General features: G+C 39.9%; 1 pseudogene; it reads left to right on the top strand.

Moving 5' to 3' along the window:
* Positions 1-579: 579 nt before the first annotated feature.
* On the top strand, positions 580-15,254 carry LOC133554637 (transmembrane protein 198-like; annotated as a pseudogene).
* The last annotated feature ends 1,121 nt before the right edge of the window (positions 15,255-16,375 follow it).

Consider the following 16,375-nt stretch of genomic DNA (forward strand, 5'->3'; position numbering starts at 1 on the left):
TATGTGGGACGAGCCTTCAAATAAAATTCTGCTTAGGGTCCCAATTTAGCCTGGGGGGGCCTGCTTTCACTTTCTGTTAATAACATCCAGTGAAAATGTGAATATTTGTCATATTTGTTTATTGTTTAAAAATGTTAAAAAAAAATTGGCAAAGCACATTTAAACTGGACAAGTTGCATTTATATCCTCTGGCCACTAGATGGCAGGCTGCATGCTCAGAAAAGTTGCGATAAGTGGCAAGCTACAAGCTTGCAGCATTTGAAGCAACAATAAAAAAATATAAAACCTTTAAGGGTGCTGAATAATAATAATCATTGGCATAAGATTAATAGGAATGGCAGTATAATATAAAAATAAGGGTATAAATATATCTATTAATTGTTATCTATTTTCACAAATACTGTAAGTATTCAGTCTTCCTGGGGTATAGACACAAAATATTATTATTGCATGTCACAAAAATTATGTTAAAGTTAAGCTAAAAGGACGCACATTCAAACACAATAAACTTCAGTAAATAAATGTTATCCTGCCAAGCAAGGGCTTGCTTGGCCTTGGATTTGGCAGCAGCCCTGCACTGTCACCCGGGGCAGATGGTCAGCCGCTCACATGAGCGCATACTCGCAGAGGAAACACACACATTGCTGATCTCTCCTGACTTGAGTGCTACAGTTTGACACTTGCAGGTAGGCCACGCTTAATACTTTGCAAAAGTGTTATTTATTCACGCAAAACCACTCTTTTTTTTTCTGAGAGAAAGAACAAAGGTTTGCCTGGAGCAAAAGTTATAGTTTTCATTGGAGTGAATGTGTTTCTATTGTGGATAAGTGGAAAGCAATCTTACACTCACTTTGCTAAAGCTCCTCTGATACCATCTGCAGAACGTGCTGCCTCAACAGCTTATATCTCCACTCACTAATAAGCCGAGACCAGTGTAGACATCATGGCGAGAATAAAATCATGCCAGGAAAAACATGCTGCTGTGGGTCACTTCCTCATCTGCATCCTGCATGTGAACAAAAGAAGCAGGGGAGAAGGGAAAATGCTCAACTCAAAGAAGAATTGGGGGTTCTTCCTCTCCTTACTTAACAGGGAATTGCACCATTTTTCAACAGAACGTGAGCTGGGTCGGAGTGCAATGGGCCACATTCAGCCACCGTTCTAAAGACAAAATGTTGTTCTTAGGCCCACTTACAAAGTTTTTAAGGAGATTTTTGTATTCACTAATGTTTTTCTTAGCTATGATTTGTTCGTAGGTAAGAACACAATCTACGAGTGCTCCAGAGCACTCATAGGGTGGCCTATTTATTTTTAAGTGTGACAAGTTCCCTTACTTCTATTGTCTAATGTTAAAATAATATTATAAATAGACAGATAGATAGATAGATAGATAGATAGATAGATGGATGGATGGATGGATGGATGGATGGATGGATGGATGGATGGATGGATGGATGGATAGATAGATAGATAGATAGATAGATAGATAGATAGATAGATAGATAGCTAGATAGATAGATAGATAGATAGATAGATAGATAGATAGATAGATAGATAGATAGATAGATGGATATAGAAAGATACATAGATAGATATATATATAGAGAGAGCGATTTAGATAAATTGATTTAAACAAGTTGAAAAACTTATTCGGGTGTTACCATTTAGTGGTCATTTGTACGGAATATGTACTGAACTGTGCAATCTACTAATAAAAGTTTCCATCAAACTCAATCAATCAATCAAGATGGATAGAGATGGATATAGATAAGACAGAGACATACATATAGCAAAATGAGCAATATATAGATATTTCAAAATACCCACACACACTCACACACTAAATCATCAATTACCGGGGCATTGATTTAGTGATTGGTGACTCTTTAAAAGACTCCACTCACACAATGGAAATGCTTTTGCTGCTACTTCAAGATGCCGCAGATTGTGCCCTGGGGAGGGAGCGCATATTTCACGACCATCCATCCATCCATCCATCTTCTTCTGCTTATCCGAGGTAGGGTCGCGGGGGCAGAAGCCTAAGCAGGGAAGCCCAGACTTCCCTCTCCCCAGCCACTTCGTCAAGCTCTTCCCGGGGGATCCAGAGGCGTTCCCAGGCCTTCCTGGAGACATAGTCTTCCCAACGTGTCCTGGGTCTTCCCCGTGGCCTCTTACCGGTCGGAAGTGCCCTAAACACCTCCCTAGGGAGGCATTCGTGTGGCATCCTGACCAAATGCCCGAACCACCTCATCTGGCTCCTCTCGATGTGGAGGAGCAGCGGCTTTACTTTGAGCTCACAGATGGCAGAGCTTCTCACCCTATCTCTCAGGGAGAGCCCCGCCACCCGGTGGAGGAAACTCATTTCGGCCGCTTGTACCCGTGATATTGTCCTTTCGGTCATAACCCAAAGCGCATGACCATAGGTTATGATGGGAACGTAGATTGACCGGTAAATTGAGAGCTTTGCCTTCCGGCTCAGCTCCTTCACCACAACAGATCGATACAGCGTCCACATTACTGAAGACGCCGCACCGATCCGCCTGTCGATCTCACAATACACTCTTCCCTCACTCATGAACAAGACTCCGAGGTACTTGAACTCCTCCACTTGGGGCAGGGTCTCCTCCCCAACCCAGAGATGGCACTCCACCCTTTCCCGGGCGAGAACCATGTACTCGGACTTGGAGGTACTGATTGTCATCCCAGTTGCTTCACACTCGGCTGTGAACTGATCCAGTAAGAGCTGAAGATCCTGGCCAGATGAAGCCATCAGTACCACATCATCTGCAAAAAGCAGAGACCTAATCCTGCAGCACCAAACCAGATCCCCTCAACGCTCTGACTGCGCCTAGAAATTCTGTCCATAAAAGTTATGAACCGAATCGGTGACAAAGGGTAGCCCTGGAGGAGTCCAATCTTCACTGGAATTGGGTCCGACTTACTGCTGGCAGTGCACACCAAACTCTGACACTGATCGTACAGGGAGTGGACCGCCACAATCAGACAGTCTGATACCCCATACTCTCTGAGCACTCCCCACAGGACTTCCCGAGGGACACGGTCGAATGCCTTCTCCAAGTCCACAAAGCACATGTGGACTGGTTGGGCAAACTCTCTTGAACCCTCAAGGACCCCGCCAAGAGTATAGAGCTGATCCATAGTTCCACGACCAGGACGAAAACCGCTCTGTTCTTCTTGAATCCGAGATTCGACTATCCGGCGTAGCCTCCTCTCCAGTACACCTGAATAGACTTTACCCGGAAGGCTGAGGTAAGGTCTTTCACGACCATGTAGACCTATTTGCCTGAATTGACAAATATTTATTTGAACGCTTTAGGCTACCTCAGTAGTCCCCCCTTTCTTAATGTCAACACTTACTTTTTGACATTATGTATTTCCCCCGCGGGATAATACGAATTTCTCTTCTGTAATCTGTTTGTGTTTTCTCCGTGTGTTGGATCTTCGGCTTTCCCACCGAAATTGTGCCCTTACATGGGGAATTAAGGGCCTTTACCTATGTAAATTATGGAATTAAGAGTGTTTATTTATGTATATTATGGATGATGGATACACACGCGCTAACCATTTGGCATTCAGCAACCTAAGAACAGCAGGTGAGAACAATTGGGCCATTTAAGAACACATTATGAATTTGAATGGACTCCTCTTAGGAAATCAATTTGGAAGAAAGATAAGAGGAAAAGTTAAGGAACTCATTGCTGAATGGGTCCCAATATGTCTAAATAGTGTGTGTTCTTTCTGCAGGATCAAAGAGTTTAAGACGCTTTCATTCACATGTGGGACATCCCAGCTTGATCACGCCACCATGAACAAGGCAGCTTCTCATGATGAGCATCTGTGCCGGAAACTGTAATCCGCCTCCAAGATGGCGGACACGTCATTAAACGTTAGTAAGGAGCCAGCTGTTGAGATGGACATTTGCATCTTGGATATCAACCGCAGCCATGAGGTCATCCCGTCCGTTGTTTGCTCTGTCTGCCTCTCGTTTGGACTTATCTACTGCTTTCTAGGTAAACATTTCACAAGCTAAACCTGATAATGGACATAACCCCTCCATGCACGGCCGCCCCTGGAAAAATTGAGGTCCTAGGAAGAATTTTATTTCGATTCCCTTGTTACAATTCTTTCATTATGTTCTTCAATATATATATTTTTTTAATCAAATTATTATACTTTTACATTTTGGATAATCACAAATAATCGCAGAAAATTACTTGGGTGCATGATTTAAATTACATTTGAAAAGACGCCAATCATTTGATACAGAATGCAATTCTATTGACAGAATTGAATCTAAAACCATTTTTTTAAATGTTTTTTAATGAATTTATTTGCTGAAAACATGGTAACGCTTTTATCTTAAGTCCTTTTTTTTAAGTCGGAGTCAATACAGGCATTTGCCAAGGACCCAGATATTTCCATGGTGTTCAAAATATCACATTAAAAACAATTCTTTATTCAGGTACAGCCACCGTCCAGAGCTCTCTTATTCCTACCAGCAGTGATGGTCAGTAACAAGCTACATGTAGATATGCTACGTAGCTTAAAGTTTCCATATGTAGAAATGTCATGTCAAGTCATCATTAAATGACCCTGATTAGTCAAAAGGCATTAATATATCATGTTCTTTTCGAATCTTTCTATAACTGATAAGGGTAGTTCAGTCGGTATATGCCCATTTCAAAATTAGATTTACAGCTGCGAAATCATGTTATTGTTTTCATTTCGATGCTCCGCCCTCCACCGTTTGACCAATTAGAAAGTCTGTGAGTATGTCACATCCAGGTTGCCAGTTACGCACTGCCACCTTCAAGGTACTGCCACTGGTAAAGTTACTAAACATATCAGACCTTAGTAAATCTAAAAGGCGTCATTACGATTTTCAATTTATTCATGACAAAGCCAGGAACAAAACGAGGAATTCTATCGGGGATGTCTTCAAAAGATGGAAACAATTGAAGTCAGAAAAATTTTTTTTTATCAGACGACAAACTTGCTCATTTTCTCCTTGATAGGTAAGTAAGGCATTTACGTTTTCTTTTTACTTGTAATAAATGGAAATGGACATTTCGTATTAAACTATATTTTCAAACACAGTCTATAATCTTGTTTAACAAAGCTAGTGCAACAAATGCTTAGCATGCTAGCCCGGTCAAGGACACATCGACATATAGGCTAACGGGGGGAAATATATATATCCGTTATCCTGTGTCATCCAACTGACAGGGCATGGTATATTTTCGACAAAAAAACCTATGTGGATATGGGTGGTGTCAGTGCCTAGTTTGTTCTCAATACCGGTATGCTGATACGCTGAGGAAATGCGCTCCAACATTAGCACGGCTAATTGCAGTTTCTTGTACTGTATGTGCATCGGGCACATATAGAGTGGTATTTGCTTGGCACAATATAATGCATTACATGTAACAATTTTCTACTCTGGGTATTGACATGGTAGTAGGCTATATGATTTATGCGTAACGTGGTTTATGCCTAACGTGGGTTGGCTTATAGAGTTGCACTCTGCACTGAAAGATTGTGATGTGCGTACATGGAAAAGAATGCAGTGCATCAGTTTGGATGCATCATGGAGTTATGCTGAATGAAATGTGGTGGTAAATTTACTGTTGGCCTTGGCTTGCCATCAAAGTAGGCCTATGCGGTATATAATATATTATATATTATTATATGTAGTTATTTTGATGCTGGTCTGTGCGGGAAAACTAGACATTTTAGCAGGGTAATGCCAACAATTTGTCCTGTCTCGCGACAAAAATATTGTACGTAACTTTACAAATACATTTGGCTAATCGACATCAGTAAAATGTGGCACAATTACTCCGTAAACCATCTTGCAAGAAGCATAAACAAGAGAAACCTACAACGTACGACTCGTCGATTGCTATTGGAAGTACCTTGGAGTAGGATTCAGAATCGGCTGCGTATCTGGCAACCTCAGTCATGGAGAGTGGGAGGGGACTACAAAATTTTGACCATGATTGCAGTACCCTTTCTGGCCACATTACTTCGTATTGCTCCTTTAAAGTTAGGTTTTACAGTAGCTAGGCCGTAACTTATTTACTTTTTTAACGAGTAGCTTTTCCTTTAGCTTAGCTACTTTTAGACCCATGTAGCAAGGTAGCTTACATCAAAGCTACAAGCTTCAAAGAGAGAAAATGGACTGTGAACCCAGGCCCAAAAAAATATGTAGACAATACAATGACCAGGATGAATGACGACATCGATTCATTTGGAGAAAATCCCTAATGATAGGTTGGTGTTCGTATGATGAATCACAATTGGCTAAGGTGTGGGCGAAACATTACGGACTGGCCAATCAGAAGAAAGATAAGGCGGGTCATCAAAACCAGGAAGCAAAATCATAACAGACACGCACTCGTGTCCAATGACGACGAAGGGAGTCAGAGACAGAAAGTCGCTTCAAGCTGACCAGTAAAAAAATAAAAAAGAACTTGAAATCGGCAGAGGAATTTTCTCCCACAGCTATTAGATGTTTTTGTAATGATGATGACGTGGAGAAAACCCACAAAAATGCATGTCCTTCGGCATATTTAGACAAATGTATGCGTTTAGAGAAAACAATTCCTCCAACCTTATTTGTTAGTTGTTTACTCCGTAAACCAAAATTATAACTGCTCTCTTCATCCAAGACGCCCAACACAAGTTTAGAAATTTGTGAGTTGAGTTCATGAAAAGTTTTACTGCACATAACCATTATCAACTGTTCCCAAAAAAGTCTTTTTTTTTTTCTTTTTTTTTTGTCAAGATACACATAGATGCTGTTTTTTACTTTTGGCAAAGAAAATTAATAACATTATAGCGGTGAGCCAAAGAAAAGGCAATCTAAATAAATACATACAGTGAGATGCGGGGACCCCTAGAGGTAATTGTAGGGTGTCGCCAGCTCAATGACAGATAGTTATTAGTAATGGAACCTTATTGGGTTACTGCCGTTAAATGTAGCTTTGATGTAGCAAGCTACTTTTGCCGTGTAGCTTGTAGTGTAGCTTCCTACAATTTTCCGGGGATAGCTTCCCCTGCAGCTTATCTAGATTTAATCAGAGTGCAACTTGTAGCTTAGTTTGCTACATTTTCAAAGTAGTTTGCCCACCAGTCATACACATACAGACTTCACAATAATAGAGTTACACATTACATTCGGTACAACTGCGCTAACAAATTAATGTCTAAAAATGGCTCACACTTTAATAAATGCGGATTAATGTTCCTCTCAATTACAGTACAAGAGTTAGCATCAGTTTATTTTGTACCTGCAAGTGCATGGTAGTTGCTAACATGATAGATGAACATGTTGTTGTTGACTAAATACATGCTTGGGGCACCTTTCAAGGCACTCAAGGTCATCAGAAAGCACTGAAAAGTATTTAACAAATACAATCAAACAATAAAAAAATGCAAGTACAAATAAAGTTTTTAGCAAAGCAACAATGGAAAAACAGACATGGGACAAGAGACATTCGCCTGCCTGAGAGATCAGTTATGATGAACTGAACTGAAGGTGCTTTCTTCACGATTGATTTCCAATAAAAGGAACATAATACTGGACTAACAAGTAACAAGAAGAAAAATATAATTGCCAATATTTTTTTTTTAATTCTCACAAATTCAAAATTACTTCATATATCCATCCATCCATCCATCCATCCATTTTCTACCGCTTATTCCCTTTCGGGGTCGCGGGGGGCGCTGGCGCCTATCTCAGCTACAATCGGGCGGAAGGCAGGGTACACCCTGGACAAGTCGCCACCTCATCGCAGGGCCAACACAGATTGACAGACAACATTCACACTCACATTCACACACTAGGGCCAATTTTTAGTGTTGCCAATTAACCTATCCCCAGGTGCATGTCTTTGTGAAAAAAATGCTTACAGTTGTTAGATATTCTGTTTTAGCAATTTAATCTAGTTATCTAACTAGAAAACACAACATATTATAAAAGGTTAATTGACATCCCCTGAACTCTGCTTTTATTTGTCACGGTCATAATAAATGTGCGCTGAGCACTAAGACGTTGCATAAAAAAGTGAATTATGACTTTAAAATACACACAATCAAGTCAAAAAGCGATATTGCATCATGTAAAATTAAACAAAGCTTGTAATAAAAAGACGCCCAACAGTCCATATAAATAGCTGGTGATTATTATCCTAAAGTACTGTTTTGTAAAGAATGTCAAACCTTTGCAAACATATTACCAAGCCCTACTCGTCTTTAGTTAGTGTAAGTGTGCTAAGTGGCAGATGTACAGTAATGTGGGTTAAAGTGGATAAGCTCCAATTTGGACACAGATCTCTCCTTAAAGGAAGTAACACTGGCATGCCTGACTTCCACACAGTACACAAACACTATTAAATAACATATCAAGCAAATTCATAATGTTTTGCTTCCTCTTTAACTCCTTGTGTGGACACTTTTCCAGCAGTGTTGTGAGGAGTGTGGAACCTTTGAACTCACACTTGAAATCATGTGACAGTCTGTAAACAACCTCTCACCGCTCTCACAAATTGAATTGAATTATGAAAGTAGCCTACTTAACATTGCATGTTTATTTATTCTTATTATTTCAAGCAGGCTTCTTTGTATTGTTTTTATTCATTCATATTCTACCCATTATCCTGCTCAGGGTCTCTGGTGAGTTACAGTTTATCCTAGCTGACTGACTGGGACAGAGGCAAGGTAGCTTGAACTCAGTTGGTTGTCATACTTATATCTCGCCATGGGAGAGCCCTGTCTCTCAAATTAAGGAATGGACATTTACAGTATTAGGACCAGAGCTCACCTACATAGTCTTCTCAGAAGTAAGACAACAGAATTATTTATGTTACACGTGTAAAATTGTAGATATTCATCAGTGTATATGTCTTATATTTTGCATAATGGCTTCATAACAAAACCATTGTTAACTTACCCTTAAAACGTGTGAAGAGAAGGTTGAGTTGAGTTGAGTTTGTATTTGTTTAGAACATGCATGCATACAACATGATACATCACAATTTCCAGTTCTTCTATTCAACACGTTTGAAAAGGAGTAGGAAGAGGCAGAGCTTATTTAGTCCTACCCCTTTTCCTTTACATAGAAGTTGCTAAAACCTTTGTTCACTTCCTGTTCTCAATTTATTCACAACATTCTCCATAACTAATAACATTTGAAATAAATAAAGAATAATAAGTGAAGTAAGTTATGTGTGGGGACGGCTTGGTGAAGTTGGGAGAGTGGCCGTGCCAGCAATCTGAGGGTTACTGGTTCAATCCCCACTTTCTACCATCCTAGTCACGTCCGTTAGGCAAGACACTTCACCCTTGCTCCTGATGGGTCCTGGTTAGCGCCTTGCATGGCAGCTCCCGCCATCAGTGGGTGAATGTGTGTGTGAACGGGTGAATGTGGAAATACTGTCAAAGTGCTTTGGGCTCCTTAAAAAGGGGTAGAAAAGCGCTATACAAGTACAAACATTTACCATTTACCATTACTTTTGGTGAGATAAATAAGATTATCTAGAAAATGAATGGATGGATGATATCAATTCAGAATGTTTATCATGGTTCTGCTTAATTGTACTTTGTAAACACTTTAAAGGCCTACTGAAATGAGATTTTCTTATTTAAACGGGAATAGTAGGTCCATTCTATGTGTCATACTTGATCATTTCGCGATACTGACATATTTTGCTGGAAGGATTTAATAGAGAACATCGACGATAAAGTTTGCAACTTTTGGTCGCTAATAAAAAAGTCTTGCCTGTACCGGAAGTAGCAGACAATGTGCGCGTGACGTCACGGGTTGTAGGGCTCCTCACATCCTCACATTGTTTACAATCATAGCCACCAGCAGCTAGAGCGATTCGGACCGAGAAAGCGACAATTTCCCCATTAATTTGAGCGAGGATGAAGGATTCGTGGATGAGGATAATGAGAGTGAAGGACTAGGGGAAAAAAAAAAAAAGGTGAAAATCTTTTTTTTTTTTTAAGACGAGGGCAGTGAGAGCGATTAGACACATTTACTAGGATATTTCTGGAAAATCCCTTATCTGCCTACTTTGTTACTAGTGTTTTAGTGAGATTATATAGTACCTGAAAGTCGAAGGGGTGTGGCCACGGATGTAGTGACCGCCAGTGTCTCCGGTGGGAGGAGATAATAGTCGCCAGCTGCAGCAGGACACAAGCTCCGCTGATGTCAACGGTAAGAGCAGACTTATTACGACAATTTTCTCACCGAAACCTGCCGGTTGACATGTGGTCGGGATCCATGTTTGCTTGACCGCTCTGTTCCATAGTAAAGCTTCACCTTCGGGAATTTTAAACAAGGAAACACCGGCTGTGTTTGTGATGCTAAAGGCAGCTGCAGTGCACCGCTTCCCACCTCCATCTTTCTACTTTGAGTTCTCCATTATTAATTGAACAAATTGCAAAAGATTCAGCAACACAGATGTCCAGAATACTGTGTAATTATGCGATTAAAGCAGACTACTTATAGCTTGGATCGGGCTGGAAAAAGATGTCCGCTACAATCCGAGACGTCATCATTCCGCGACGTTTTCAACAGGATACCTCGCGGGAAATTTAAAATTGCAATTTTGTAAACTAAACCGGCCGTATTGGCATGTGTTGCAATGTTGAGATTTCATCATTGATATAAAAACTATCAGACTGCGTGGTCGGTAGTAGTGGGTTTCAGTAGGCCTTTAAATTTGAAGAGTTTTTTGAAGTGGATCATATAAATACATTGTTTGATTTATTTGGTTAATCCATTCCATAATTTTAATTCCACATACTGATATACTGAAGGTCTTAAGCGTTCTACATGCGTACAAATGTTGAAAATTACATTTTCTCTAAGATTATATTTCTCCTTGTTACCTCTAAGGTTATACTGTAGTTTGTATTATTAGTATTAGCTGTATGTTAGCAAAAAATCAATTTGGAGTTTGCCACATATACTTATATATTCATAAATGCACATACACAGAAGGATTTCCTAACAACATTTTTACTGGGGCTATCAAAATGAATAAACGCATGTGATTAATCGCAAAAAATATTGCATTAGCATTAGTTATGTATCAACGCCGATTAGTCACCCAATTTATTTTGACCCCATATACTTCTTTACTCTAACCGCGGATGGTTACTTTAAACTGGTCATATTATAACACTTTCTTGTGGTCTACATAACATGTAATGGTGGTGCTTTGGTCAAAATTGTGCATAGATTATGTTTTAAATACCATCTTCAAAGCGCTTACTGACAGTCTTTTTAGAATGCGGTCTTATTTACGTGCCTCCACTTCGTCTGCGGCTTCTCAACTGAGTCGTTTGACAGCTATAAATTCAGACTTCATGCTACATTTTATTAAAAATGGCAACAGCGGAGGATGCACATGCACATACCAGCAAGTCTGCCACACAACAAGAGGATAGAGAGAAAAAAAGAACCTACTGACTAGACTAGAATGGTGGACTCGAGCAAAATTCTTCGAGCAAATCTTTACTGGAGATATCCACTGATGTCACACTTGGAAAAATTTAACAAATTGGTCAAATTCCAAATGGCTCGTTTGGAGGAAGGCAAGATTGTGTAATTCATATCTCCCCCATGTCTCTTTGGTTCAATTTCAAATTGTCTTATGCTGATCCTAAAAACCCCAAAACAGGTATCAACAGGTATAAAAAAAAAATGGTTTCGCATAATAGGTCCCCTTTAACGGCGACATGGGTTGTTATACGGTCAGTGATCAGGTCATTGCATACATCAGTGCAGAGATGAGTGAAGGGACTCTGACTGATGTGCTCGCTGGCAAATTTGGCTTTACAATGTATCCTGGTGGGACTTTGGAAAGAGTGTTATGAAGTTTTCAGCAAATAAATTACATAAATGTATAAGTAGTCCTAGTAGCATCTTTTTATGTTCCTCTATGACACTCTGACAATTACATTGCATTTGTTTCAAAATATTGGGGTATTTCTTTAAGTGAATTCAAAATGTTGCAAGCAAGTAATTTACTGGGATTAATCATGATTAATCACAATTGCCCGTGGTGGCGATGGTTGTCACAATGTGTCATGACGTTTTTGGCCGTTATTTACCTAAATGAGTTGTAAACTGAAAAGGCTGCACATGTCAAGCCAACAAATGAATATAGGGATGCTGAAATATGTTTTGATGATCAGCATTTCACACTCGAGTAAAAAGTGTGTCATCTAACCCCAATCTCCACTTCGCCGCCGGACTGGTCGCCAATCAGTCACAGTAGACACAACACAACAACCATCTACTCCAATATTCACATAGACAATTTTGAGTTAATACAGCATGCATACACCGGATCTAATGTACTTTGTACATTTTCACACAGTATTTGAAGTATTGCAAAAGTAATATTTCAAATGACAAATACTGTTATAGTTATTTCTGTGCATTGTCTTCCCAGGATACCTCTGCTTAAAGATAGTCATGTTCTTCTCTGGCTTCCTGTTTGGATCAGCTTCTGTGTTGCTGCTGTACCACAATGAACCCGAGCTGGGGGCTCACCTGGGTGCTGAATCCAGAGCTGGGATTGGTCTGGGTGTGGGGGTGCTCGTGGGCCTGGTCACCCTGCTGGTGCCCGCCTTGGGGATCCTCTTATGCGGCCTCCAACTGGGCGGCCTGCTCTCTTCTGCCACCCTTGTGGTCGTCGGACAGTTTTACCGCATCACACCAGAGTGTCTTCACCCTGCAGTGGCAGAAAGTGTTTGTCATCATATACACGTCTGTGTTTGGCTCCATCACTGTGATGCTGTGTGTGGATTAACTAGTGGGAGCCTTCATGCTGCCTGGTCAGGTGCATGATGTGTTCTGTCAAGCAGCCCCACTTCCACTATGTTGGTTTAACTGGGCCATCGGTGGAATTGGCCCTGCTTTAAGTCTGACAGGAGTGTTGGCGCAGTGGAAGTTTACAGCCAAAGGAGCGTGTCATACACAGGGTAAGACAGGAGGGTGTTGATGGTGAAATACAGTTGGAAAGGGATTTATATGGCCCCATTCCTGGGTGAATCTCGCATGATAGAATGCAGTTTGCTGAAAATGATGGAAAGCACCACTCTGCATAGCAACTAACGCTGTGGTCAAAATTTGAATTGCCACAAAACCTATTTTAAGATATTCAACACTCTACTGCCGTTTGGTGGCTGACGGGAATAGTGCACCCCTCCAATTTGTCACAATTCAAGCGTCAGGTAAACCGTGACGAATGGGGCCGTATGAATTGCCTAGCTATTGTACACTACATTGTGACGCTCATATTGCATCCCCTCCCCAGGTTCACACAAAACAATGTAGAAACATTCCAAAAAGCATCATTTCGCAGAGTCAAGAAAAAGGCCTCCACATTACCGTCGGCGTAGGCCTCCAGCTCTTAAACGCTATGCAGGGGATGTCCTTGCACCGGTTAGTATACAAGCAAATTAAAAACAAAAATAAAACAACATTCATAATTTTTCACAAAAATCATTGCCGCTATGTTTGCACTCTGCAGAGTTACCTGCGCAGCCTGCAGGAGCGCCAGGTGGGAACAGGCTCATCCAGCAGCAGTGTGAGCACCATCACACACACTCTCATTGACTTTGACTTCCAGACTGGCTCCATGGTACCTCTGACCGCAGCCTCGCCAACCTTTACGGTTTGAAAGAGCAGAGGTAGTGATAATCATGCGTGGAACTTTTCTGAGAGATGCAGTGCATCACTTTTTCCACATTTTGTTATGTCACAGCCTTCTTCCAAAATGGAATTAACTCATTTTTGTCCTCAAAATTCTAAAGACAATAGCCCATAATATAAATACGATCATTTATTTTTTAATTTACATTTTTTGCAAATTGAATAAAACAAACTAAAAAAAAGTATTCAAAGCCTTTGCTCAATACTTTGTTGATGCACCTTTAGCAGCAATTACAGCCTCAAGTCATTTTGAATAAGATGCCATCAACATGGCACACCTCTCTTTGGGCAGTTTCGTCAATTCCGTTTTGCCCATTCCTCTTTGCAGCACCTTTCAAGCTCCACCAGGTTGGGTGGGAAGCGTTGTTTTTTTATCCAGGTTGTATATTGTTGCATTCATCTTTCCCTTTATCTAGACATGTGTCCGAGTGCCTGCCGCTGAAAAACATCCCCGCAGCATGATGCTGTCCCCACCATGTAACTGGCAATAGCCCCATATACACTATATTGCCCAAAGTATTTGGCTACCCATGTTTTTCAGGAGTTGGGTTTGGCCCCTTGGTTCCAGTGAAAGGAACTTTGAATGCTTCAGGATACCAAAACATTTTGGACAATTCCATGCTTCCAACCTTGTGGGAACAGTTTGGAGCGGGTCCCTTCCCCTTCCAACATGACTGTGCACGAGTGCACAGAACAAGGTCCAAAAAGACATGGATGACAGAGTCTAATACGGATGAACTTGACTGGCCTGCAAAGAGTTCTGACCTGAACCCTATAGAAAACCTTTGGGATGAATTAGAACGGAGACTGAGAGCCAGGCCTTCTCCACCAACATCAGTGTGGGACCTCACCAATGCGCTTTTGGAAGAATGGTCGAAAATTCCTATAAACACACTACGCAACCTTGTGGACAGCCTTCCCAGAAGAGTTGAAGTTGTAATAGCTGCAAAAGGTGGACCGACATCATATTGAACTCTATGGGTTAGGAATGGGATGGCACTTCAAGTTCATATGTGAGGCCAAAAACTTTTGGCAATATAGTCTATCTTTGGCCTCTTGAATAGTATAAGTGATGTTCGGGGACGGAGTGGCGAAGTTGGTAGAGTGGCAGTGCCAGCAATTTGAGGGTTACTGGTTCAATCCCCACCTTCTACCATCATAGTCACGTCCGTTGTGTCCTTAATTGGTCAAGACACTTCACCCTTGGTCCTGATGGGTCCTGGTGAGCGCCTTGAATGGCAGCTCCCGCCGTCAGTGTCTGAACGTGTGTGTGAATGGGTGAATATGGAAATACTGTCAAAGCGCTTTGGGCTCCTTAAAAAGGGGTAGAAAAGCGCTATACAAGTACAACCCATTTACCATTTATTGTATACGTTTGTGTATATCTTTTTTACGCTATGAGAAATGGTGACAGTAACACTACTCAAAAAACATTAATGTGATTATGGCTCAAATATTTAGTTGATTCACTCTGCCATGCAATATAACTTAGCAACAAGAGCTCTAATACACCTCTGTGACACTGGCTCCCATGTCATTGCAAATATTAGTGTAACACTGCATTCTTATGTGCTACATTTGTGCTGGTTTGTGCCGTAAAAAAAAGTTTTGTGCTGTTGATATGTATATATATATATATATATATATATATATATATATATATATATATATATATATATATATATATATATGTATATATGTATATATATATATATATATATATATATATATATATATATATATATATATATATATATATACATATATATATATATGTATTAGGGGTGTGGGGAAAAATAGATTCGGATACGAATCGAATCAAATACATTGCGCGATTCAGAATCGATTCTCTTTTTATCAATCCAACAAACCACTACACAGCAATACCATAACAATGCAATTCAGTTCAAAATCCAAACTTGACCCAGCAACACTCAGAACTGCAATAAACAGAGCAATTGAGAAGACACAAACACGGAACAGAACAAACCAAAAGTAGCGAAACAAAAATGAATATTATCAACAACAGTATCAATATTAGTTATAATTTCAGCATAGCAGTGATAAAAATCCTTCATTGACATTATCATTAGACATTTATAAAAATAAAAATAAAAAGAACAATAATGTCACAGTGGGTTACACTTGCATCGCATCTCGTAGGCTTTACAACACACTGTATCCAATATTTTCACAAAGATAAAATAAGTCATATTTTTGGTTAATTTAATAGCTAAAAAAAAATTACATTATTACAATCAGTTGATAAAACATTCTCCTTTACAATTATAAAAGCTTTTTTTTTTTTTTTTTTTTTTTTTTTAAATCTACTACTCTGCCTGCATGTCAGCAGACTGGGGTAGATCCTGCTGAAATCCAATGTATTGAATGAATACAGAATCGTTTTGAATCGGAAAAAAATTGTTTTTGAATCGAAAATCGAATCGAATCGAAAAAATCGATATGTTATCAAATCGTGACCCAAGAATCGATATTGAATCAACTCGTGGGACACCCAAAGATTCGCAGCCCTAATACATATATATATATATATATATATATATATATATATATATATATATATATATGTATATATATATATATATATATATATATATG

This window comes from Nerophis ophidion, linkage group LG06, assembly GCF_033978795.1.
Source record: "Nerophis ophidion isolate RoL-2023_Sa linkage group LG06, RoL_Noph_v1.0, whole genome shotgun sequence".
NCBI classification, from domain to species: domain Eukaryota; kingdom Metazoa; phylum Chordata; class Actinopteri; order Syngnathiformes; family Syngnathidae; genus Nerophis; species Nerophis ophidion.